Consider the following 24,763-nt stretch of genomic DNA (forward strand, 5'->3'; position numbering starts at 1 on the left):
CATTTTCTTCTCCACCTTATTTTACAAATGAGGCAAATGAAATAAAACCAATTTGCCCAGGCTAAAAGACTACTAAAGCAACATTCTTATAACTTTTTATACTGAAATCTTCTATTAAATTAAATCTTCTATCCCTGTACTTTTGCACAGATCTGAAAAAAATTATTTTGTACCTCAAAATCCTTATCTTCCCTCAAAGTTTGCCTAAAGTACATCTATCTCTGGGGTGAAAGGAAAGCAAATGCCAAAAGCAGCAACAGTAGTAATAGTAATAGTGGTGGTGGTGGTGGTGGTGGTGGTGAAGGTGCTAGTGGAATTCTTCATTGTTCTCCCTCACTAGGATGCTGTACAGACAAATAACTGTCAGGATGATAAGGGAGAATAGAGGTAAAATACTGTCCCCATCTATGCCCTAGTACTTTCCTGACACCTTGGGACAAATCCCACCCTCAAGATCTAAAGAAAAGGAAGCTTTGGCCATAGTACAAGGTTATAGACCAAGCGGTTGGCCAAAAAGTGAACTTCATAGTAGGAACATGATCCAACAATTAGATCTGTTGGGCAGATGGAAGGGAAAATGGTTGGAGGTCCCATATGATCAAGCCTTTATGGCTTCCTGTGCCTCTGCCCTTGGAAAAATATGACTGTTTCTTGCTAAATATGATACATTTAGTGAGAAATCTTATCTGTTGGATGGTTTTATGCTGGGAGTCACTTCTACCCCTCAATCACCAGTGGCCACAGGTTCGGGGCCAGGATCTCTGGTTGGTCTGAACCAGGATTGCAGGCCCAAGATCTACCTTTCTTTCCACCCTTAGTGATGCTTTTTCATATTCCTATGTTCCAACCTACAGCAACCATTAGCCCTTCAAAAAACACTGATGTTGAGCAACACAGATGGCAACAATGGAGCAAAAAAGGAGTGGGCTGCTGTCAGAGACTTGCTGTACAGCAATGCTCATCTGGGTCAGAACATTGGCAAACACCAAGATTGGCAAGCTGCTAAATGATGGGAAAATTCAGCAGCTACTAAGTGAAAAACCGAGACCTCCACAGGATATACTAGCAGGACAGTTCTGCCATCTCTAAAAAAAAGTAGCATCCATTTCCATCAAAAGTAAAATAGTAAATCTTTTGTTGCTGGGCTGGGGCCTTCCTCCTGGGTTGCTATGGAAACAAGATCTACATGCACACAAGTGGCAGGCGGGAGTCTTTATGTTGACCAGCAATGGGGTCAAGGTCTGGCTGGTGTTTTTTTTTTTTTTTTCCCCCTAGGGAACCTGCTAAGTTGAGGTCTAGTGGTGCTATACAGACTGTTCGCCTGTCTAAGATACTGTTTTGGGAGAGGATGGGTCCTCACAGGTGAATTGTCCAAGGCTTGGAATTCTACTTAGCCCTCTGCAGAGAGGTCTGTTTACTATCATCACCACCACTTTTTTGGTACTTGCTTCCCTCTCACCCCAGTGAGATAGATCTACTTTAGCTAAACATTGATGGAAGATAGGGATTTTGAGAACAAAGTACCAAAGATTTCAGATCAATGCAAAGATACAGGTACAATAAATTTAAGATGAATTGTAAACTTTAATTAAAATAAAATTTAATAAATTCATCTCCCTAATGCCTGTTTCTACTACCACAGGGCAGTTCATTGGAGCCAATGTTGTCTTTTGAAAGGGCATCAATACCAAAAGCTACCTGGATCTTTGTCCTCAGTGCCATCAATCTGGCCATCAAAAGCTAGGCAGTTAGTCATAACTAACATCTAGACCTCAGCAACAAGATCTCTCCTCCATTACCAGCTACCAAAAAGATTCTGTTGCTACAGAAACCCTAAGACCTTTCCCCATCCCACCCCACCCCACCTGTGGGGCAGCCTAAGAGCCAAATAAACTCTGCACCCCAGGAAGGCTATCAGGGAAACCACACCTGCACTACTCCGATCCCCATCTCGCACCTTCCAGTGAAACCAAGCAGTGTAAGCCCTAAAAGCCAGCAAACAAGTAGCACAAAAATTTAGTATGGCACAAACAAGAGCAAAACTATTACATAAAACAATATATAACTGGATTGGGACCAATTAAGTACAAAATACACAGGAGCAAAAGAGCACAGTATCCACTTGTTTGATAAACAAAATGATCTTAGCTGTGGGAGAATTCACTATTCAATAAAAAACTGTTAGAAAAACTGGCAACTAATCTAGTAGAACCTCAGATTAGAAGAACATTTCACAGAAAAGATAGTCAAGCTGCAAATGGGTATATTCCATGGACTTAAATGATAACTTCATAAGAGAGGTGCAAGGAAGAAATTAACTGCTCAATGTATAAATAGGGGAAGAAATCATGACCAAGCAAAAGACAAGTTCAAAGGAGACAAAATGAACAATTTTGGTTACATAAAATTAAGAAGCTTTTCTCCAACTCAAATTCAATGCAGCTAAAACTGGAAGAGAAGTGAAAGTTGCAGGGTGGGGAGGAAAGCAAAATTGTCAATAATTCTTTTTAACTAAATCATTCTACAGATACTTTACAAAATGCGCATTTACTCATGGATATGTAAAAGGGTAGGAGGGAGGCAGGAAGGAGACTGCTGCCATGGAGGAGGGGCTGGCACATGAGTCAAGGATGGGGACTAGATACAAAGAATCAAGAGCAAGAGGAACACTTTCCTGTAGGGACCAGTTATAGGAGAGCCTGGCTGGAACTGAAAGAAAGTACATGCCATAAAGCATGGACATGGAAACCTGCAGGATGGGATAGACATAGTGCTCCAATGCAGATGAACAAGACACTCAAATGCAGGGACCAAACTCTCAGGTGAATGGATACACTGAAACCAAGTTCTCCTCCATCAGCACTGAAGGTCTTATGGCAAGCCCAGATCCATCAATGGTGGTGGCTGTCTCTCTGCACATCTGTTCTGCTTTCTGTTGGAGAACTTTATTTTAAGTTTTTTGGGAAGATTGGTGAGAGAAAGCTAAAGGGTGCTGATCTGAGGGGAAGAAGCAGAAAGATTCCAGTACTCTGTGGTACCATTTTTTAGGAATGCAAATTTCTTGGAGAATTCTTTACATAAATTCCAATTTACATAATGTAAAGTGACATAAAACAACATGTATCAGTACTCCTTTCTGATCCCATTGAGTTTTCTCCATAGGTCTTTCATATCTAAGTTTTCTAAGATTTTATTACTCTCCTAGACTTCTTATTTATTTTTTGGTTGCATTTATCTAGCTGAGAGGAAAAAAATGAGGTCTTTCACAACAATACTTTTGTCTCTTTCTTCCTGTAATTCATTTAACTTTTCCTTTAAGAATTTGAATCCTATGCCTTTGTGCACATCTCTCTTTACTATAGATGTTACCCCATTATGTGGTTCCTTTGGTCAATATATAGTTCTCATTTTTACCCCTTTTAATCAGAGCTATTTTTGCTTTGGCTTTTTTCTGACACCATGATTGCTACCCTTTCAGTTTTGTTTTTTTTACAAGGCATAATAGTTTCTGCTCCAGCTCCCTGTTTTAACTGTTTTACAAGAAACACACTTGAAACAAAGAAAACCAAACATTGTTGAATTCCTGTTTCTAATTCATTTTGCTACCCACTTTCTTTTATGAGCAAGTTCATCCCATTCATACAGTCATGATTATGCTTTTCCCTCTATTCTATTTTGTTTTGTTTCTCCTCTCTCTCTTTTTATCCTGTCCTTCTTCTAATTTCTGTTTTGCTTACGATTAAATTTTTCAGCTGACCAATATTTATCACTATTTTTTCCTCTTCTCCCATTCTCCTACTTACCTGCAGGGTAAAATAGATTTTTATGACCAGTTGAGTAAATAGGCATCCATATAGACATAGTTATAAATATTTTCCTTCTTTGAACCAATTTAGATGTGAAGGAGGTCCAAACAATGGTCCCTTTCCCTTCATTCCCACTTTCCACTCCAAGATAAAAGCTCTTCCTTGCTTGTCTTTTTTATGAGATCATTTCCCCCATTTGTTCCTTCCCTTCTACCATCTCCCAGGTTATCCATATTTCTTATGTGTAAACAACTAGTTTACATCATTCATAACTAAATGAATCACTCCCAAACTCTCTTTCTAGGTAGAATTCTTCTACCTGTTCCAGTAATAAAATTCTTAGGAGATATGTTTATCATCTTTCCTTTTAGAAGAATACACAGTTTAACCTCATCAAGTTAGTTATGATGTCTATCATATTTACCTTTGAATTCTTTTTTTGATTCATGTACTTGAAAGTCACCTCTTGTCTTTTCATCAGCCTCTATTTCATTAAATAACAAATTTTTTCACTTGCTGTGCTTCCCCAGAGAAGAAGCCTGTAGTAAGTGGAATGTTCCCAGAAAGAGTGACTCCTGCCACAAAGATCTTGTCTGCTGAGTGTTCTGAGGCCAAATATGCTTCCCCAGAGAATAAACCTGTAGTAACTGAAATGTTCTCAAAAAGACTGTCTCCATCCATGAGTGTCTTTTCTTCTGACTATTCAGAGATTAGATGTGCTTCAACAGAGAACAAAGCTGAAGTAAATTGGAATGTTCCTAGAAAGAGTGTCTCCCACCACAAATATCTTTTCCTCTCTGTACTATATAGTCGTGTTGATCTTTTTTCCTTCCTAAAACACAAAATACCATTTGCCACATGGCGTGACTCTCAGGAAGCAGATGAAGAAGGAAAGATATGGGATACTGTGATGTTAAAAAAAAAAAAAAAAAAAAAACAGAAAACATCAATGAACATTTTTTAAATGATATCGTGAATCTAAAGGGTATTAATGAAGAGGCAAGAAGGAAAAAGGAAAAAAAAATTAAAAGGTTTTGTGTGTGTGTGTGTGTGTGTGTGTGTGTGTGTGCAGAGCGATTCCTTCTACCTCTGAAACTTTAGCATCCGGGCTTGGCTTGAGACCTCCAGCACCAGCTCCAGAGGGGCTTTTTGGCAGCTCTGCCCTCTTATCCTTATGGCTGGCATCTGTTTATCTGTCTTCTGTCCATCTATACTCAGGTACCATGTGTCTTTTCTCAGTCCACATGTTGCTCAGTCCTTTGTGTGGCCGTGGCTAGCTACAACACCCACCAGATCCCGATCCTACTCTTGTTTCTCTGTCTCCAGCATCCGTATGTCCTTGAGTCATCTCCTGGCTCCCTCCCTTCCCAGGCTCATGACTTCCTTCCTGCCTCCCTTTCTCCCTTGAAGCCAGGTTCGGGGGTAGCGGGGTGAGGTAAAGGGGGTAAATTCACATTACTTCAAAATTGTTCCACTAAGGTTTGCCCAATTGTCCACTTACAGAAAGCAAGAACTACCTTTAGTGGTAAAAGACAGGTGGCATAAGTCAAAAGGAATTTGGTAGAATTTTGATAGATCAATACCTCACACCACATATCAAATTAAACTATGAAAGAATACATGAATTAGCTACAACACATAATAGATACCTGATGAAAATTATAAATAAGATGTAATTATAATCTTTAGTTTTACTTAGATCGACAACTCATTAATTTATTTGTTCAATAGCTCTAGATTAATTCTTTCAATGTATTGGGAACATATGAAGACAAATGATCTAAATAAGCAATAAGCAAGCATACCTGCCTCATAGTGCTAGGTTCTGGAGATGCAAATACTAATAAGGACACAGTCCCTAACATGACAAGCTTATGTTCTAAGGAGACAGAAAATGAATAAATGTCTATGAAGAATAAATACAAAGACAAAATACAAGGCAGTCTGGGAACAAGGCCACTAGCAGTTGGAATCAAGAAAGCCTTCTTAGTAGAAGTGATGATTGAACTGTGTCTGCATAAAAGAGATGGAACTTCTGAGGCCTAAGGATAGAGGGCCAGCTTCAGAGTCAGGAAGGCTCAGGGTTCAAGTCCTGCTTTGGACCCACACTAGCAGCATGACCACAGTCAAGTCACTTTACTCCTTAGTACTCCAGAAAAATCTGTAAGATCACAGAGTCATTCATATGGATTGTCAGTCTTACTGAGGAAGCAGAAAAATGAAAGAATTCTTGACTTGCAACATTCTGACTCATCTTTGGCCAAGGTCACATAATTACTAAGTGCCTGGGGGTAGATTGAACCTGAAGTCTTCGAAACTCCAGGCCTGAAACTCCAGGCCCAGTGGCTAACCCCTGAATCAACTAGGTGGAGATGCCAGAAGACTTCTTCCAAGCTACTATTTAGGAAACAGCCTTGAGATTAGGGCAGGGCAAAGAAAGAGCTCATTCTCAGTGAATTTTTTCTAATACTCATCTACCCTGTGGAAAAATTCTAGTTGTCCTCCCCGAGTTATGACCTCCCAAATCTTTATGTATACTGGGTGCAAGGATCTATGAGTAGGACCTATAATTCCAGAGAGAATGTAAACTACCTTTAATGTAAATAGCAAGAAAAGTTTCAAGTAACCCAAAGTAAAACTTGTACTTGATCACCAGTTATTCTGGCTTTTAGTTTTTTTTGTCCTGTTCCTATATAATATCTTACCTGGTCCAATACATGTGTGAGGATCCATCAGTATGCTCTTTGAACACCACAGGGCTGGTCTCATGTGTAAATTTTTTATACAACACAATTAACCCCAGTAACCCTAATAAATTTTTATTTTATTTATTTATTTTATGCTGATGAGGTCTGCTTCTTTCTTTGGAATCCAATACCTTCCCATTATGGTACAATATAACTTGTACCATCCCTTGGCTGGTCTGTGTCCTTACAAGTTTGTTCCCTCTAAAATGGAATTCAAAGAGTCTCAGGATAACACTATCAACTTTAATTATCCCAGTCTGACACTAAAATGATGAATAGAGGTAAAAGGACTTGATATGAGTCACACACAAGTATGAGAGGCAGAATTTGAACTCAGTTCTTCTTGATTCTAAACACTGGAGACAGAGGGACAGATCGGTTTATAAGGCATTAAGATATCTTTGTGGGTCCCTATGACCTATAAGTATTTAGCTCCCACCTTCCCTGACTCCAACATACCCACCCACTCCTGAATTAGCTTGAATGTTCATTTCAACCAGATTTTACCTCCATTCATAGGTATAAAATTCATTAATTCAACAAATGTTGAGTACCTATGGTGTTCTTCACCTTTTGTGCTATTGAGGTGGGATAGGTATGAAATAGCTTCCTGAAATATCTCATGTGCCAAGGGAGAATTTATGGATCAGCTGGCTAGCGTTTCATACCTGGGAGGTCTAGAAATTCAGGCACAGCAGGTAAGTACCGCCCTCAGGGTTTAGAAGCAGTAAGCCATGGCCCAAGGCCACTGAGTTTCAGTTTATGAACTTTGGAATAATGCCCCCCATAGGCCAGGAGCAGAGTTCAACTTTAAAAGTTACTACATAGACTGGAAAACTGTACCAAAATAAATGCCCTAGTCATAGAAAGCTTCTCTGGTAACAGGAAGGATCAAAACAAGAAATCCTACAAGGCAATGATGGCAAAACAATCACATGCAAAGACTCAAATAGAAGCAAAGAATCAAACCCCAAAAGAATTTTTGGAAGGGAGCAAATGATTTTTTTTAATCATAAGAAAGGTAGAAATAAATTGAGAGAAAAAATGAGAGGTATATAAGAAAATCATTAAAGAGTGTCAATATCTTGGTGAAGGAAGCCACAAAAGTTTGACAAAGATGTAACAAAATTCATTGAAAAAATTTCTTAAAAATAGAATTGGCCAAATGAAAAGGGAGGTGCAAAAATCCTTTAAAGAAAACAACTCCTGGGGAAGATTGAGAGATGATGGCAGACTAGTTCAGAAAATAACAAGTGCTCGAGATTTCCCCCACTAGCAAAACAAAATTTGCTTCATTGCTAATGTTAACCAGTGCAAAACAAATATAACTTGGGGTGGAATGGGAGTCCTCCTAGGACAACCAGAGAAGTCCTAAAGAATGATAATTAGTGTTGAGGGTCACAGTCAGTGGGGAAACTCTGGGTAAGGTATAAAACCCTTCAGCCCAGAGAGAACCTGCTGACAATGTCTAGTTCAGCTCCCCATCTCCCCTAAGGGCTCTCAGCCTTCCTGAGAAGTCAAGGGGCAGTGACAACCTATGCTGAGATTGAAGCAGAGGTGGCAAATTACGTACAATAGCAAGTTGTTTATGGGGTCCCATGTGTGCAGTGTTGTTTTTGCTACATTATAAAAAGGGGAAAGCCCTTGAAATAAATGGACCCCATTTTTCCACAGGAGTCCTGCCTTATTTCTCCACTAGGAAGGTATATTTTAATCACCCCAGTGTGGGGGCTCTAGAAAGCAATGGTACGTTTTGTCCTCCCAACTTGGGGGCTCTAGAAAGCAGGACACAACAAACTAGTATAACATGTAAATATTTCTAGGCAAGCTACATTAAAACAACAAGTTGGGAGACCTGGGGCTAGTTGGGTTCAGAGCCCAAGCCACAGGATCTTTCACATTCTGGGGTCTGACTATTAAATGATGACCTACCCAAAAAGAATTTATAGAAGAACTCAAAAAAACCTTTAAAAATCAAATGAGACTGAAGAAAAAATAAGATTATAAAAAGAAAGTGAATCAAGTAGAAAAAGTGATACAGAGTCTTAAAGAAGAAAATGACTCTTTGAAATTTAGAATTGGGCAAGAGTAAACCAGTGAACATATAGGAGAAAAAGAAATAATAAAATGTAAAAAATGAAAAAAATGAAAGAGAATGTCAAACATAAAAAAACAACAGATTTAAAGAACAGATCAAGAGAGAAAACATAAGAATAAGATTACCTGAAAGCTATGACCATAAAGAAAAGCTTGACTCAAAAATACAAGAAGTAATTTTAAAAAATTGTCCTGAAATGATAGAACAAGAGGGGAGAGTAGAAATAGAAGAAATCCATCAATCACCACCTCAAAGGAGTCCTACAAAGAAAACATATAGAAATGTCATTGGTAAATTTGAAAAACTTCAGTTTGAAGAAAAAATGTACATGGAACAATAGCAGTGAAAACAATCTGAATATGATGAAGCTATGATAAGAATTTCACAGGATTTATCATCAGCTATATTAAAAGACCACAAGTCCTAAAATACTATATATTAATAATCAAAAAATATAAAGTTGTATCCAAAATATTATATCCAGCAAAACTAAGTATAATATTGAACAAATGGAAATTGAATATTCTGAATATTGAATTTTCAGGATTTTGTTTCAAACAAACTTAAACTCAATGGAAATTTTAACATATAGTAGACAACATCAAAGACTTATTTCAAGGGACTCAATAAGGACAAATTGTTTATGTTGTATACATGGAAATGTAAATGAAAAGTATAAGACTGACATTTGTAATTGGATGGCCTGAAAGAATGACTGGGGAAGAGTTGAGGATGATGTGACAAAACTGTCCAGGAAAAGGTAAAAATAGTAATTATGCTGTAAGAATGAGGTATGATAGTGAGAACCAACACAAAGGAATTGCAGAGGGGAGAAAGGCTACTAGTTCAGGAATGAGTTAAAGAGGGAACATAGATACACACATACTATAATATATATATATATATATATATATATATATATATATATATATATATATATATGTATGTATGTATATATATACACACACACACACACACCAAAGAAGACTATAGCACCCTCCAAAATCTATAAAGAAATTATAGAAATAAAAGGGTGTAGGAATCTATGAAATTGGGACAAGATGGTTAGATTAATGCAAATACTCCATTACACCCCAAGAAGCCATCAATAAAAAAACAGCTCCCATATACTCCAAAATATTTATAACAGCATTTTTAATAACAGCTAAAAAATGGAAACAAAGTAGATGTTCTCAAATGGGTATTGCTAGAGAAGGCATAGAACACAAATATCATGAAATACCGCTACAGTGTTACAGGAAATGAGGAATGTGCTCAGTACAGAGAAGTAGATAAAGATCTTTTTGAGCTGATGTAAAGTGAATTAAGCAGAGACAAGACAGGAAATATACATATGATAACTACAACAATTTAACTGGAAAGTAGGATACAATAAAAGATTAAAAGTACCTGCAAGGAAATGTTAAAAATAACATGGGACTGAAAAGGAAACATGAGAGGACATCATTACCTTTCCCTGTCCAAGAGATAAAAAGTCCACCTTTTCCTAAATGCATCAACCAGTTGTGCTCACTTTTCTATTCCTCCCTAAAAAAAAGAAAAAAGAAAAAAAAAGAAAAAAGAAAAGATTTCTCATGGGGAAATGGCAGGATCAGTGATACCCTGGTGATGTAAGAAACAGAAAATGTCAACAATTTTTTTTTAAAAAGTAATTTTTATTTTTGTGGGAAAAAAAAAAAAACAGGAAGCTCATGCATCTTGATTTCATTACTCTCGTGGAAATCTTGCTTTAAATTCTAGGCTAAGAACTCCTGATAAGATTTCAGAAACAGTCCAATTTTTTAACTTGTCATTTCTTTTTTTTCCCCAATTTTTTATAGCTTTTTATTTACAAGTTATATGCATGAGTAATTTTATAGCAGTCAATAATTTTTTTAAAAGGAGTTCAAATATCTCAAAGGAAATAATGAAGGAGTGGGAAGGAGGAAAGGATGGGTATGAGGGTTAGTAATTATCAGTAGCAAATCTCAAACTATACTACAAATTAGATTATGAAAGCAATTGCTGTTATCTAGTACTGACTTTTCCTGAAACCATTCGCGTTTTCTTAGCAAAGATAATGGAGGTGTTTGCCATTTCCTTCTGCAGCTCTTTTGACAGATGAGGAAATGAGGTAAACAGGGTTAAGTGATTGCTGAGGGTACACAGCTAATGTCTGAGGCCAGATATGAACTTAGAAAGATGACTCTGACTTTATGCCCCACAAAATGCAGAGCTGCCCAGAAAATAATTTCAACTTGTTAAAAATTGAAATGTTAAACAGTGGAAAACATTGGGTATGCAATTTACAGAAGCCCCCCCCCCCAAAAAAAAAGATTTAATGTTTAATATATCTAAAGAGAATAGAATGAAGGGAGGAGGTCAGGGGACTTACTATTTGATTAAATGAAATAATATAAAGAGAAAGCAGTTCTCCAGTTTGCCAGAAATTTGATAGGGCACAGCAACCATCACACAAATTATCAAATTAAATTACAAATTCATACAGGACAGGAATTAGATGTAAAGGGGCAATCAAGAGCAAATTAAAGGAGCCTGGAGCAAATTACTTTTCACATTTATGTATACGGGAAGAGCTTATGAAAGAACAAGCAAACGGAATCACAAAAAATAAAATGAATTAATCTTGCTTCTATAAAGTTGAAATGCTTTTGCACAAATAGATAAAATATCATTAAAAACAGGATGGAAACGCTTAATTGAGGAAAAACATCTTTGTAGCAAAGTTCTCTAAGGATTGGTACATATGCAAAATATAGAAGGAATTGATTCCAGTTTCCAAGATTAGGAGCCATTCTCCAATAGGTCAAAGGATATGAACAAGAATTTTTCAAAGAAAGAAAACCAAGCTATCAATATGACAAAATGCATCAAATCACTAATAATGAGAGAAGTGCACATTAAAACAATCCTCTTCTTTCAGCCTTTAAATCATAGAAATAAGAAGGTTCAGAGACAATTCTCAATTTTCGTTGTTAAACAAAATACTTCGAAAGTCCCTTTCACCATGTGCTGGTTACAACCAAAACAAAATGTTAACTATATTAAATTAAATGTAAGCAAACAAAAGAAACAATAGAGACAATATGGAGAACGGGAGGGGAAGAGTTCCTAACTTAAAATCTTACAAAAAAGAATGTTGTCCAAAACTATATTTAGAAACAATTGAAAAAAATACTTCTAAGGAGGGAAAAACATCTAAAGGTGAATTATTTTATAAAGGGAGAGATCTTTTGAAATAATCACTCCTTATTTTGCTGTGTAAGTTTATATTTTTGTAAGTGGAATGTTATTACAGTAAGATGTGCTCATATTCCTATAATTTCCATTCCCTTTGATCTTTGATCAAGGTAAGATATTACCATACATATTGGATAATTTATAGTTTTTTAAAAAACCAAAACATTTTCTAAACTGTCTCTTCTCTCCAAGTCTAAGTCAAGGACAGAAGGAAGACAGGCGGAAAAAAAAGGGCGGAAACATCCATCTAAAGAGCGGAGCAAAACAGTGTCCCCAAAGGCTTCTCCCTCTTGTTCTCCACAGCATCACAGCCCAATCTACAACATCCTCCCATACACCAACCTCCCCGCCCCGCAGAGTCCTGGGCAAGCAGGAGAACCCCCGGAGGAGCAGGCATACAGGTACATAAACCCCAAACCGCACCCACGCACTCACACCCAGATGATCCAACCTTCATACACGAGACACACAAAAACAAAGGTGTTGATATTCCCAGGACCTTCCACCCATCCTCCCGAAAATCCTCCTGGGCACTAAGAGAAGCCAACTGGAGAGAGGGGAGGTTCATGAAAAGGCAGGAGGGGGAGGGAAGAGAAGAGAAAGAGAAGAAAGGGAGGGGCTGAGGCAGGAGCAGGGGAGGAGGCACTTACCTCACAGCCGCTTAGGCATTAGCAGGACCCTCGGGATGGGTCAGTCTGGAAGGGGCAAGAGGAGCACGCAGACCTACAACTGCTCTAGTCCCAGCACATCCTAACACTGAGAAGGAGACTTACATTTAACAGAAAGTGGGAGAGGGCAGTCACTGTGACATCACTGCAGGGCGGGGCTACTCCTCAGAGCAGAAGGGGGAAGGGTGGAGAAAGGGGAGGGGCCTTTGTGACATCAGACCCAGAACAATGGGAGCGCCCCTCCCCCATCATTTCTCTCTGCCCTCATCACCCAACCTGTCTGGGGAGGGGGCCGCAGTTCATCTTCCACCTGGAAGTGGGCCCGGCGCTGACCAGGGTCCTGGGTTCCTGAGGCCAGGCTGCTAGGGTTGGAGGTGAGGGGTAGTAGCTAAATTCACTTTGAGGGGCGGCCCGTTTACAGAAACTGGGGGGGGGGGGGGGAGGGGAAAAGACACCGAGGGAAAGGAGGATGTGAAGGGAAGGGTGGATGACTCTGAGAGTTACAGGCACAGCTGTAGCTGAGGTGGTATTTGGGCTATTTTCCTTAAGGTAATAGAAAACAAATGTGTATGGAGTTCCATACGAAGTAAGCTTCCCAATCATAAAGTTCCCTTAGCATGCTCTGGAGACACCTGACACTCTTGTTTCACTTAGGCAGATGTCTTTTAGGAACTGAGAGAAGAGATTCTCAGCAAAACACAAAAACTTGCTGAAGGTCTTTAACCAGGGACTACATCCTGATTTTGTTGCCCCATAAGGGTTTTCTTGGGAATATCACCTCCGTCAAGAAGGGGTTCAGTTGATTTCCTCAAAAGCCATCAATAAATATTCTTCAATAAGGGGCCAACTTACCTATGGTTATCCAGAGTACACACAGTAAACATGGGAGTATATACAGAAGTATTTCCATTGTTATTTGCACCTTTGTAGCAGGACTAGAGATTGTTAAAATTGCCAAGAATGACACATGACATTCTACCCTCTGGAGTTTATGCTTGCAAATACCTTACAGTTTGTCTTCAAGCAGACACCTGGCAAGTAGCCCAGAGGTGCCACAGAAGCCAGCCCTGCTGAAATGAGAGCAACATCTGGAAAGGGAATCTGGGGTGCTCAATAGTTAGGCAGGTCCAGGAACTAAAAGAAGTCAAAATTTTTTTTGGGGGGGGGGGATTGAGGAGAAGGTTGAAGAGGAGACAGAAAATAATATAATGGGGAAATTCAGGATGTGAGGCAGGAGAGGGAGTGCCAGGAAGGGGGTCTTATCTCACACATGTATAGGCAGATAAGTGCAGGAACTTCTATATCTGTCAAGTGGGGATAGGGGTATTTGTGATTCCTGATGGGAAGGAAAGGGGGCTGGGGGAGTCAAATTTCCAGCTGCACACAGATTCCCTACAAATTCAGTGGGAAAGGGAACTCATTCCCCTCCTTCTCTTTTTCCTTCTTCATCTCTAACAGACAAAACGGCCTGCAGGATGGATCTCCACCTACAGAAAAAGGAGAAGAGAAGGGAAGGGCCTGTATTCTGGGAGGTCCAGAGCACTGGAAAGCAACACACACCCCTCCCCCCTCATTTCTCTCAATTTCCATCACCCAGCCTGGTAAGGGAAGGTGCATCTTCCACTTGCAGGAGGGCCCGGGTTTAACAGGGTCCCAGGTTCCTGAGGGCAACTGCTGGAGCTGGGTGGAGGGGCTGAGCTCAGCTTATCCAATGTCACTCCTTTTATGGAAACTGGCAGAACAAGGAGGTAGAGAAGCTGTACTATGCTATACAAGATAGAAGAGCTCAGTAGCTGCAGTAGCTCCTGAATGTAGCATGGATACTTGAGAAGCCCCAGAACAGAGAAGAAAGGGGGTGGTCTGGGGAAAGGTGACTCTCTTTTTCCTTTCTCTAGGCAGGAGACAAAAGCAATCCAGGGGCTGGGAGGGATGTTAGGGCACCCGGGCATGTGTGACTGTCTGCCTCCGGCTGTGTCTGGGCTGAAGGACCCTGGAGACAATGGCTGCTGGGCAATTCTCCCATATAATGAAGAAAAGGTAAGGTAGAAGCTTGAGGTTCTTCTCAAAATCCAGTATGCTACTTTACCCACAAGGAACATCACTGAGTGGACCCAGAGGCCCTCAGGACATCCAAGCATCTAGCCAGGAGCCACTAGGGGCTCGCAGAAACTTGCCTAGAGCATGGAGACCTGAGGTAACTCATTATCCTCAATCAATACAGTCAAAAGGTGGTAGAGGGTCCAGGGTCAGTCCAAAAACTGTCTCCCATGTCACCTCTGACCCAAGAAACTGGGAGACCAATGTCGTGTTTTGCTACTTGGACGACAAAGAGGCAGGCATATCAGAGATTCACCAGCAGGTGAACCGATGGGACTGGAGAAGTAACCAAGCCCAGTGGCTGTGTTCCAGGCAAAGTGGAAATGGAGCCACTGACAAAGTACAAGAAAAGAGTTGGTCTGAGCTAGGAAGCATATTTGTTAAATAACTAGCCAGTTTTGTCCAAACCTTTACCGGTGTCAAATCAGGAAAGCCCAAAGTCCAAAGTAAAATTAAGCCTGGACTATAGAAAAATCAGATAGTGGGGATGACTCTAGATATATCTTTGTGTTGACCGTAGAGCTGCTACTCCAATCTGGCTCCTCCAACTGTTCTAGCCACTGAACCCTGGCCTCCACCCTGAGCTAAGTCTCTCCTTCAAATCTCTTATGTGTGTTCTCTATCTGCTGCCTCAATTCCCTCTTCATCCAGTCCTTACCTTAATCTTCCTAATATCTTGTCACACCACCCCCAAGATGTCCTAGCAACTCCCTTTTACTTCAAGTTTCAAATATAAAATCATCTGTTTGGCTTCCAAAGCCCATCACAAGCTGCCTCCATCTGTGCACTCCTCCTACACCTATACCCTCCCTCCACATGGTCTATGATCCAGTGACCCCCTCCTCCTTGCTGCTCTTTGCACAGGACAATCCATGTCATACTCTGGCCATTTTGACAGGCTCTCCTCTCTGCAATGCGCTCCCTCCTCATTTCTGCCTACCTCTAGGGCCCTTGTTTTCTTGTTTATTTCCAATTTATCCTGTATTTGGTTTGTTTACATTTCAGCTGTTTTTTTTTTTGTTTTGTTTTGTTTTGTTTTGTTTTGTTTTGTTTTGTTTTACCTCCTTTACTAGACTGTGAAGTTTTTGAGAAAAGGGATTGACTTTGGCTGTTTTTTCTTCCTAAGTGCCTAACACTCAGTGGACTCTTTACAAATGTTTATTGGAAGAATAACTGAGAAACCATAGTTTTCTTCCTCCTCAAATGGCATGAATTTTAGCCTCTTGATCATCCTGTTCATCCTATCTAGATATTATTCAGCTCATCAGTTTCTTCCTAGTAGACTGAAGGCTCCTATCCTTTACTCTTTTGGAATATTAAGCAATAAGCCCAGTCAGTACTTGGCATAAAGAGAGTGCTTAGCATTTTTTGTTTGTTTGCTTATTTTGCTGATGCAATTGGGGTTAAGTGACTTGCCCAGCTAGTGTTAAGTGTCTGAAGTCAAATTTGAACTCAGGTTCTTCTGACTTAAGGCTGATGTTCTATAGACTACACCAACTAGCCTCCCCAGAATTTGGTTTTTGATTGATAATATTAGGGGTTAGTATAGTGGTGATTTCCCCCCTCCTAGACACTATTTCTATAATCTGTAAAACAATCACAGAGTTGCTATGGCCATGCCAGCTTCTCAAATTCTCATCTAACTTTTGTTTTTATGAGATTATCCTTCAATATTTTTCAGAGAACAACTGGTGGGAGCTATTGATTACTTAACAGCCCCAAACCCATCTTCCATTCACCTATTTGTGAATATACACACTAACTGATAAAAACAAAAAATAAGGAGAAAGTAGTTTTACAGAAATTTAATAGGACCTTACAACATATATCAAATTAAAGTACAAATGAATACATGAATTAGATGTAAAGGGGGAACCGATAGCAAATTAGAGGAGCAAGAAACAAATTACTTTTCATATCTATATATAAGGGAAGAGGTTATGATAGAACAAGCAACAAAGAAAATCACAGATAATAAAATGGATTAATTGCACTTCTATAAAGTGGAGTGTTTGGGGGCAAATAGATCTAATCCAATTAAAACCAGAAGGGAAATACATAATTGAGGAAAAAACATTTTTGTAACTAAGTTCTTCCACCCACCGTTCCACACATCCTCTTGGGGGGAGGAAGAAGCCAATTGAGGAGGGGGGAGATTCATGAAAAGGTAGCAATATCAAGGGAAGAGAAGAGACAAGGAGAAAAAGGGAGGGGCTGACACAGGCGCAAGGAAGGGAGCACTTACCTCCCTCACAACCACTTAGGCACTAGCAGGACTTTTGGTATCCATCAGTCTGGATGGATCAGTCCCAAGCACTTCTCTTGGCCTCCATCACCCAGGCTGTCAAGGGGAAAGGGACACAGTGCATCTTCCCCCTGGAAGTAGGCCCAGTGCTGACCAGAGTCCTCTCCGTTCCTGTGGCCTGGCTGCTAGGGTTGGACATGAAGCAACTGAACTCAGCTTGGAATAGTTGAGGAGTGGCCCTTTTACAGAAACTGGGAAGGGAAGACACACAAGCGAAGGGGGAGGTCGAGGGAGGGGTGTCTTGGGCTCCACAAAAGGAAAGGGCCCACAGAGCAGAAGGAAATAATCTGGACAAGAGGCTCACCCTGTATACCAAGAGAAAGTCAAAATGGGTTAGACATAAAGGTTGATACCATAAGCAAATTAGAAGAGCATGGAAGTTTACCTCTCAGATCTATGGAGAAGGGAAGAATTTAGAACCTACAAGAGATAGAAAACATTATGAGATGCAAAATAGGTAATTCGGATTACATTAAATGAAAAATCCATGTTTGTGCATTTTGTGCAGATCTATAGCTTTGGAGTAAATGCTTTCTAGCTAAGGTTATTGCTGTGTGTTATTTGCCTTTGTTAGGAAAGGAAGACTACTGACTGATAAGTGAAATGCAGAAGGGAAAGTTCTTCAATTAGTGCAATATCCTAAGTCTAGTAGCAGCTACCCCTTCTAGTACCATTGTGAGATGGGGGAGTCAATTAAGATAAAAGTTGTTCAAAAAGGGAGACATTAATGAGCTGGAGAGTACCCCATAGGATGAACAGAATGGTTGAGGTTGTAATTCAAGCAGATAAAATAAACTACAGTGTCTCAGTTATTAATTCAACAAACATTTACAAGGGCTAAGTGTAAGGTATTTGAGAGGAAAAAGAACAGCCAAAGGAACTCGGTTTTCTTAAGGACCTCACAGTCTACTATGGGAGGCAATATAGAAGCAGCTTAAATTCAAAGTCATATACAAGAAAAATTGAAAATAAACAAGAGAACAAAGTCCCTCAAGCTAAAGATGCCCATGAGAGGCTTCTTGTAGAAGGTGAGATTTTAACCAGGACCTGAAAGAAGCCTGGGAAACCAGGAGGCAGCGATGAGAAGGGAGAGCACTGCAGGGAGGAGGGTCAGCCTGTGAAAATGGCCAGAGTTGGGAGATGGAGTGTCCTGTGAAAAGAGAAGGAAGGAGGAGGGTGTCACTAGATCACAGACCATGTGGAGGGGAAGTGTATGAAAAATGCACAGATGTGGACAGATTGTGATGGGCTTTGGATGCTAAATAGAGGATTTTATTTTGCATCCTTGAGGTGATAGGGAGCAGTAGGAATATGGTTAGGGATGTGTGTTGGGAGAGTGGTGGTATGGTCAGACCGGTTGTTAGGAAGATCCCTTTAGCAGCAGTGTGGAGGGCAGACAACAGTGGGCAGAGACCTGTGGCAGGAAAACCATCCAGCAGCTTTTGGAGTAGTCCAGGCATGAGGACATGAGGGGTGGCTGCCCTGGGGCTTCTCCAGAATAATCCCCTTCAGGTTCTTCAGGAGCATACAGGGTGTGTCCTTGTTAGAGATCAGGGATCAGATCATGGGTAGAATTTGAAAAATGATAGATTTGAATTAATGTAAGAAACCCTCAGCCTGGTGAGGGGAGGGGATATCATTGAATCTTCTACTTGTAGCAGGGACCAGGACTGAGCATGGTCCCAGGTTCCTGAGAGCAGGTGGATAGAGCTGAGAGTTTTGTGGGCTGCTGAGCTCAGTTTAGGATCATTGGGATTAGTCTCTCTTTTTTCCTTTCTTTTTTACTTTTATAAAGCTTTTTTATTTTCAAAACATATACATAGATAATTTTCAATATTCGCCCTTGCAAAATCTTTTGTTCCAAATTTTTCCCTCTCTTCCCCCACCTCCTCCCTGAGATAGAAAATAAACCAATACAGGTAAAACACATTCAATTCTTCTCTCATATATATATATGTGTATATATATATATATATATATATATATATATATATAAACAATTATCATGCTACACAAGAAAAATCAGTTCAAAAAAGGAAAAAGTGAGAAAACAAAATGCAAGCAAACAACAAAAAGAGTGAAAATCCTATGTTGTGATCTGCACTCACTCCCCACAGTCCTGTCTCTATGTACAGATGGTTCTCTCCATCACAAGTCCATTGAAATTGACCTGAATCATGTCATTGTTGAAAAGAGCCAAGTCCATCGAATTGATCATCATATAATCTTTATGTGGCTATGTACAATGGACGTATGCTCCCTGCAATAGAGTCTGAATGCTTGACAATTTAGTTTGACGAAGGACCTCAGTGTCTGATACCTTATCCTGCCAGGTGATCTTCAGGTTCTATCTAAGACTGTTCAAATGGAAGTGATTCAGTTTCCTGACATGTGCTGATATACTGTCCAGGTTTCACAGGCATACAACAATTAGGTCACCACAACAATAGTTAGTCTAATATCTCTTCACTCCCACACGTTCCTTTGGAGCCTCCCAAACCCTGATCTAGCATCAGCCTTTGGAGAGGTTTCTACAGAAGAAATAAATATGGTGGCTATATAAGAGCATCATAGACTGTTTTTTGTAATAACTAATTCTTTCAGTTCTAAGCGAAACTGGCCAAGTAGCTTGATTTTTGTTAGATCTGGGATGGTTCATTTAGCTGATATGTGATCTGCTTTTGATATGACAGCAATTTAAAACCTCTGGGTTTTCTGGCTTAGTCTTGTTTCATCCAATAAACTATAGTTTGACCACATCCCTTTCTCTTTTTTAGAGAGGAAGGCTAGAACAGTTGGATTGTCATGGTGGTGTGGGAAGGAATCAGAGACAGAGCGCCAGGAAAAGCCTGCTACAAAAGGTAGCCATGAGAGGAGCAATATCTCAATCTCTGCTTCCCTACCAGTCAAGCTAGTTTTTCCTTAGATGGTGCTGTAACCATCTGTAGTTCTTGCTTAATTTAGGAGACTAAAGGATTATCATTTCCCAATTAAGTATAGACCAGCAAAGGAGAGCTCTAAAAGCTATCTGAGCAAGTTTTTCTCAGGTGAATCAAAACTGGAATGAATTCAATGTCTAGTCTTTTTATTTTTAATTTGTTTTTTCTCTTTTTTTTTCCTGAGGCAATTGGGGTTAAGTGATTTGCCAAGGATCACATATCTAGCAAGTGGTAAGTGTCTGAGGCTAGATTTGAACTCAGATCTTCCTGGCTTCAGGGCCGATGCTCTATCCACTGTGCCACATAGTTGCCCTGAAACTTTTCATTTTCAAAAAATATGCAAGGATAATTTTTTAACATTGACCCTTGCAAAATCTTGTATTACAATTTTCCTCTCTTTCTCCATACCCCTCCCCTAGATCACAAATAATCTAATATATGTTAAACATGGTAAAAATAAAAGTTAATCCAATAGAGGCATACATATTTATACAATTATTTTGCTGCACAAGAAAAATAAGATCAAAAAGGAAAGAAAATTAGTAAGAAAATGAAATTTAAGTGAACAACAATGAAAAGAGCATTTTGAAAATGCTATGTTGTTTTTTGTTTTTGTTTTTAATTTTTAATAGTTTTTTATTTACAAGTTGTATGCATGGGTAATTTTACAGCATTGACAATTGCCAAACTTTTTATTCCAATTTTTCCCCTCCTTCCCCCCACCCCCTCCCCTAGATGGCAGGATGACCAGTAGATGTTAAATATATTAAAATATAAATTAGATACACAATAAGTATACATGACCAAACCGTTATTTTGCTGTACAAAAAGAATTGGACTCTGAAATATTGTACAATTAGCCTGTGAAGGAAATCCAAAATGCAGGCAGGCGAAAATATAGGGATTGGGAAGTCAATGTAATGGTTCTTAGTCATCTCTTAGAGTTCTTTTACTGGGTGTAGCTGGTTCTATTAATTATTGAACAAATGGAACTGATTTGGTTCATCTGATTGTTGAAGAGAGCCATGTCCATCAGAATTGATCCTCATATAGTTTTGTTGTTGAAGTATATAATGATCTTCTGGCTCTACTTAGTTCACTCAGCATCAGTTCATGTTGGTCTGTCCAGGCCTTTCTGAAATCACCCTGCTGGTCATTTCTTACCGAACAATAATAATCCATAATATTCATATACCACAATTTATTCAGCCATTTGTTGGGGTTCAAATATTGGAGTTCTTGTTCTTCTTTAAAATATTATAAAAGTTCTCTCTGGGTGCCTTCCCTGGAATCAGGATTTTGTCGGTCCCTGTTCGGGCACCAAAATGTGGTGAGCTTTTTCTTCTCAAAACACAGCCAGGTGATAAAAGTTCAGATCTTTTATTATCTCCAATATAGCCTGTTTAGCTTAGAGGTCTATCTCTCTGCTTGGTTCCAAGAGCTCCCTCCAAATGTCTCCAAATCCAAAGGTTTTGTCCTTCAGCCTCTGCCTCTGCTTTCTTCAGCCTCCAGCCAGCTCCACTCTTCATGTCATTCTGGTGAAATCTCTCAAAGTGTTCTCTGTCTGCACCAGAGTGCTCTTCTCCAGTCCAGCTGAACTCTCTTCTGCGACCAGCCAGCCAAGTGGAAAATATATTCTTTCTTGCCTTGCCTCGGAGAGAGGGCTTCTGGCGTAATTCCCCTGAAATCTGACCAAGAGCCTCTGTCTGTTTCTTTTATACAAGAGGGATGAATTGTGGGATACGAGAGAGAGGGATTGTGGGTTTTCTCCCATAGTGCTCTCTGGCCCAAAGAGCTTCAAGGGAGGTGTGAACTCACAAAGTTACAAAGTTTACTTTGTGAAGCTGGCATACTTGTGAACTCCAATGAGTAAAGGTGCAAACACAAGCATTGTACTAATTAGTTCTACTTAGTACCTTGTTTCAGGTTCTGCCCAAAACATCTTCTTGTAAGATTAGATCAACTCTAATGAGTTAGCAGTTTGTAAGGATTCCAACAGCCATTCTCTAAACAATGGACATCCACTCAGATTCCAGTTTCTTGTCACTACAAAAAAGGGCTGCCACAAACATTTTTGCACATGCAAGTTCCTTTACCTTCTTTAAGCCAGTAGAAACACCACTGGATCAAAGGGTATGCACAGTTTGATAGCCCTTTGAGCATAGTTCCAAATTGCTCTTCAGATTGGTTGAATCAGTTCACAATTCCACCAACAATGTATGTGTCCCAGTTTTTCCACATCCCCTCCAAAATTGGTCATTAGCTTTTCATGTCATCTTAAGCCAATCTGAAAGGTATGTAGTGATACCTCAGAGTTATCTTAATTTGCATTTCTCTAATCAATAGTGATTTAGAGCACCTTTTCATATGACTAGAAATGGTTTCAATTTCTTCATCTGAAAATTGTCTGTTCATATCTTTTGACCATCTATCAGTTGGAGAATGGCTTGGATTCTTATAAATTTGAGTCAATTCTATCTACATTTTAGAAATGAGTCCTTTATCAGAACCTTGAATGTAAAATGTTTTCCCAGTTTGTTGCTTCCCTTTTAATATTGTCTACTTTAGTTTTGTTTCTACAAAACCTTTTTAACTTAATATAATCAAAATTATCTATTTTGTGTTCAATAATTGCTAAGTTATAGATTCCGCTGAGAGGGAATACTGAGGCCACTTTGACCCTTGATATACAATAAGTTTTCTGCCACGTTGCAGAAACGCCCTTGTTGAACAAGGAGCAATGATTTGTGATCATGGGAATAAGTGTAAGTCACAACCAATGGCTATGTGAACAGAGATGCCTGAATAGGGCCTCTCTCCTGTGAGCAAGGTGCTAAATTGCTAGATTAGCTCTCCTCCCACTGGTAGATACCATTCATACACAATGCCCATGAGCTGTTTCTCTAAATGGTGATTGGGGATTGCCTACTGTCCACATGCTGATCACACTTGCAAAAATGTATATCAACAAGGCTGTACACATAATAAACTGGAGCTCTTTTCACATGCTATGAGTCCCCTGCCTCATTCATCTCCCCTCTGAGATCAAAGGGCTCATATACCATGAGCTTTTAAAATCCTGCCACAACAAATAATGAGTTCTAGATCTTCTTTGGTCACAAATTCTTTCCTTCTCCACAGATCTAAGAGGTAAACTATCTTATATTTTTCTAATTTGCTTATAATATCACTCTTTATGTCTAAATCATGAACCCATTTCAACCTTATCTTGGTATGTAGTGTTAGGTATGGGCCAATGACTAGTTTCTACCATATTAGTTTCAACTTTTCCTAGTAGTTGTTGTCAAATAGTGAGTTCTTATCCCAAAAGTTGGGGGTTGTCAAACACTAGATTTGGGTTTTGGGTTTGTCAAATACTAGATTACTATATTTATTGACTATTTTGCCCTGTGAACCTAACCTATCCCACTGATCAACTCATCTATTTCTTAGCCAGTACCAAATGGTTTTGATGACCATTGCTTTATAATATAGTTTTAGATCTGATACAGCTAGGCCACCTTCATTGGCATTTTTTTTTCATTAATTCCCTTGAAATTCTTAACATTTGTTCTTGCAGATGAAATTTATTTTTTTTTCTAGATCTGTAAAATAATTTGTTGGGAGTTTTATTGGTATGGCACTGAATAAGTAGATTAATTTAGGTAGTATTGTAATTTTTATTATATTTTCTTGGCCTACCCATGAGCACTTGATATTTTCCCCATTGATTAGATGTAACTTTGTGTGGAAAGTATTTTGTAGTTGTGTGCATATAGTTCCTGACTTTCCCTTGGCAGATAGATTCCCAAAGATTTTATATTATCAACATTTAAATGGAATTTCTCTGTGTATCTCTTGCTAATAGACTTTGAAATATATAAAAATGCTGATGACTTATGTGGACTTATTTTGTATCCTGCAACTTTGCTAAATTTGTGAATTGTTTCTAGTAATTTTTACTTGATTCTTGAGGCTTCTCTAAGTATACCACCATATCATCTGCAAACAGTGATAATTTGGTTTCCTCATGACTTACTCTAATTCCTTTAGTCTCTTTTCCTTCTCTTATTGCTAAAGCTAACAGTTCTAATACAATATTGAACAATAATGGTGATGGTGGGCAACCTTGTTTCACTACTGATCATATTGGGAATGGTTCTAGTTTTTCCCATTACATATGATGCTGGCTGGTAATTTTAAATAGATGCTACTGATAATTTTAAGGAAAAGTCTATTTATTCCTATACTCTTTAGTGTTTTTAATAGGAATGTATGTTGGATTTTATCAAATGCTTTTACTGCATCTATTTGAGATAATCATATAGTTTTTATTAGTTTGGTTATTAATATAATCAATTATGCTAATCATTTTCTTAATATTAAACCAGCCCTGCATTCCTGGTATAAAACCTACTTGCTCATGGTGTATTATTCTAGGGATAGCTTTCTGTAATCTCTTTGCTAATATTTTATTTAAGATTTTGCATCTATATTCATTAGGGAAATTGGTCTGTAATTTTTCACCCTATCTGGTTTAGATATCAGCACCATATCTGTACCATAAAAGGAATTTGGGAGGACTCCTTCTTTTGTTGTTTTATCAAATAGTTTGCATAGTATTAGAATTAATTGTTCTTTAAATATTTTGTAGAATTCACATGTAAATCTATCTGGCCCTGGAAATTTTTCTTAGGGAGTTGATTAAATAGCTTGTTCTACTTTTTCTAAAATGAGACTATTTAAATAATTTATTTTCTCTTCCATTTCTCTGGGCAATTTATATTTTTGTAGGTATTCTTCCATTTCACTTAGATTATCAAATTTATTGACATATAGTTG

General features: G+C 38.9%; 1 protein-coding gene across 4 annotated transcripts in view; it reads right to left on the bottom strand.

Moving 5' to 3' along the window:
* LOC127542981 (transcriptional regulator ATRX-like) overlaps window positions 1–12,710 on the bottom strand; it is a 36,977-nt gene extending 24,267 nt beyond the window's left edge. For 3 of the 4 annotated variants that reach the window (XR_007948986.1, XR_007948988.1, XM_051968956.1), the window contains exons 1-3: window positions 12,563–12,710; window positions 10,123–10,199; window positions 8,777–8,911 (exon numbers count right to left, since the gene is read on the bottom strand). The gene's annotated coding sequence lies outside the window, so the exon portion shown is untranslated. The remainder of the gene's footprint in view (window positions 1–8,776; window positions 8,912–10,122; window positions 10,200–12,562) is intronic. The other variant, XR_007948987.1, reaches the window with a different exon arrangement.
* Window positions 12,711–24,763: the final 12,053 nt, after the last annotated feature.

Source organism: Antechinus flavipes, chromosome X (assembly GCF_016432865.1).
Source record: "Antechinus flavipes isolate AdamAnt ecotype Samford, QLD, Australia chromosome X, AdamAnt_v2, whole genome shotgun sequence".
NCBI classification, from domain to species: Eukaryota; Metazoa; Chordata; class Mammalia; order Dasyuromorphia; family Dasyuridae; genus Antechinus; species Antechinus flavipes.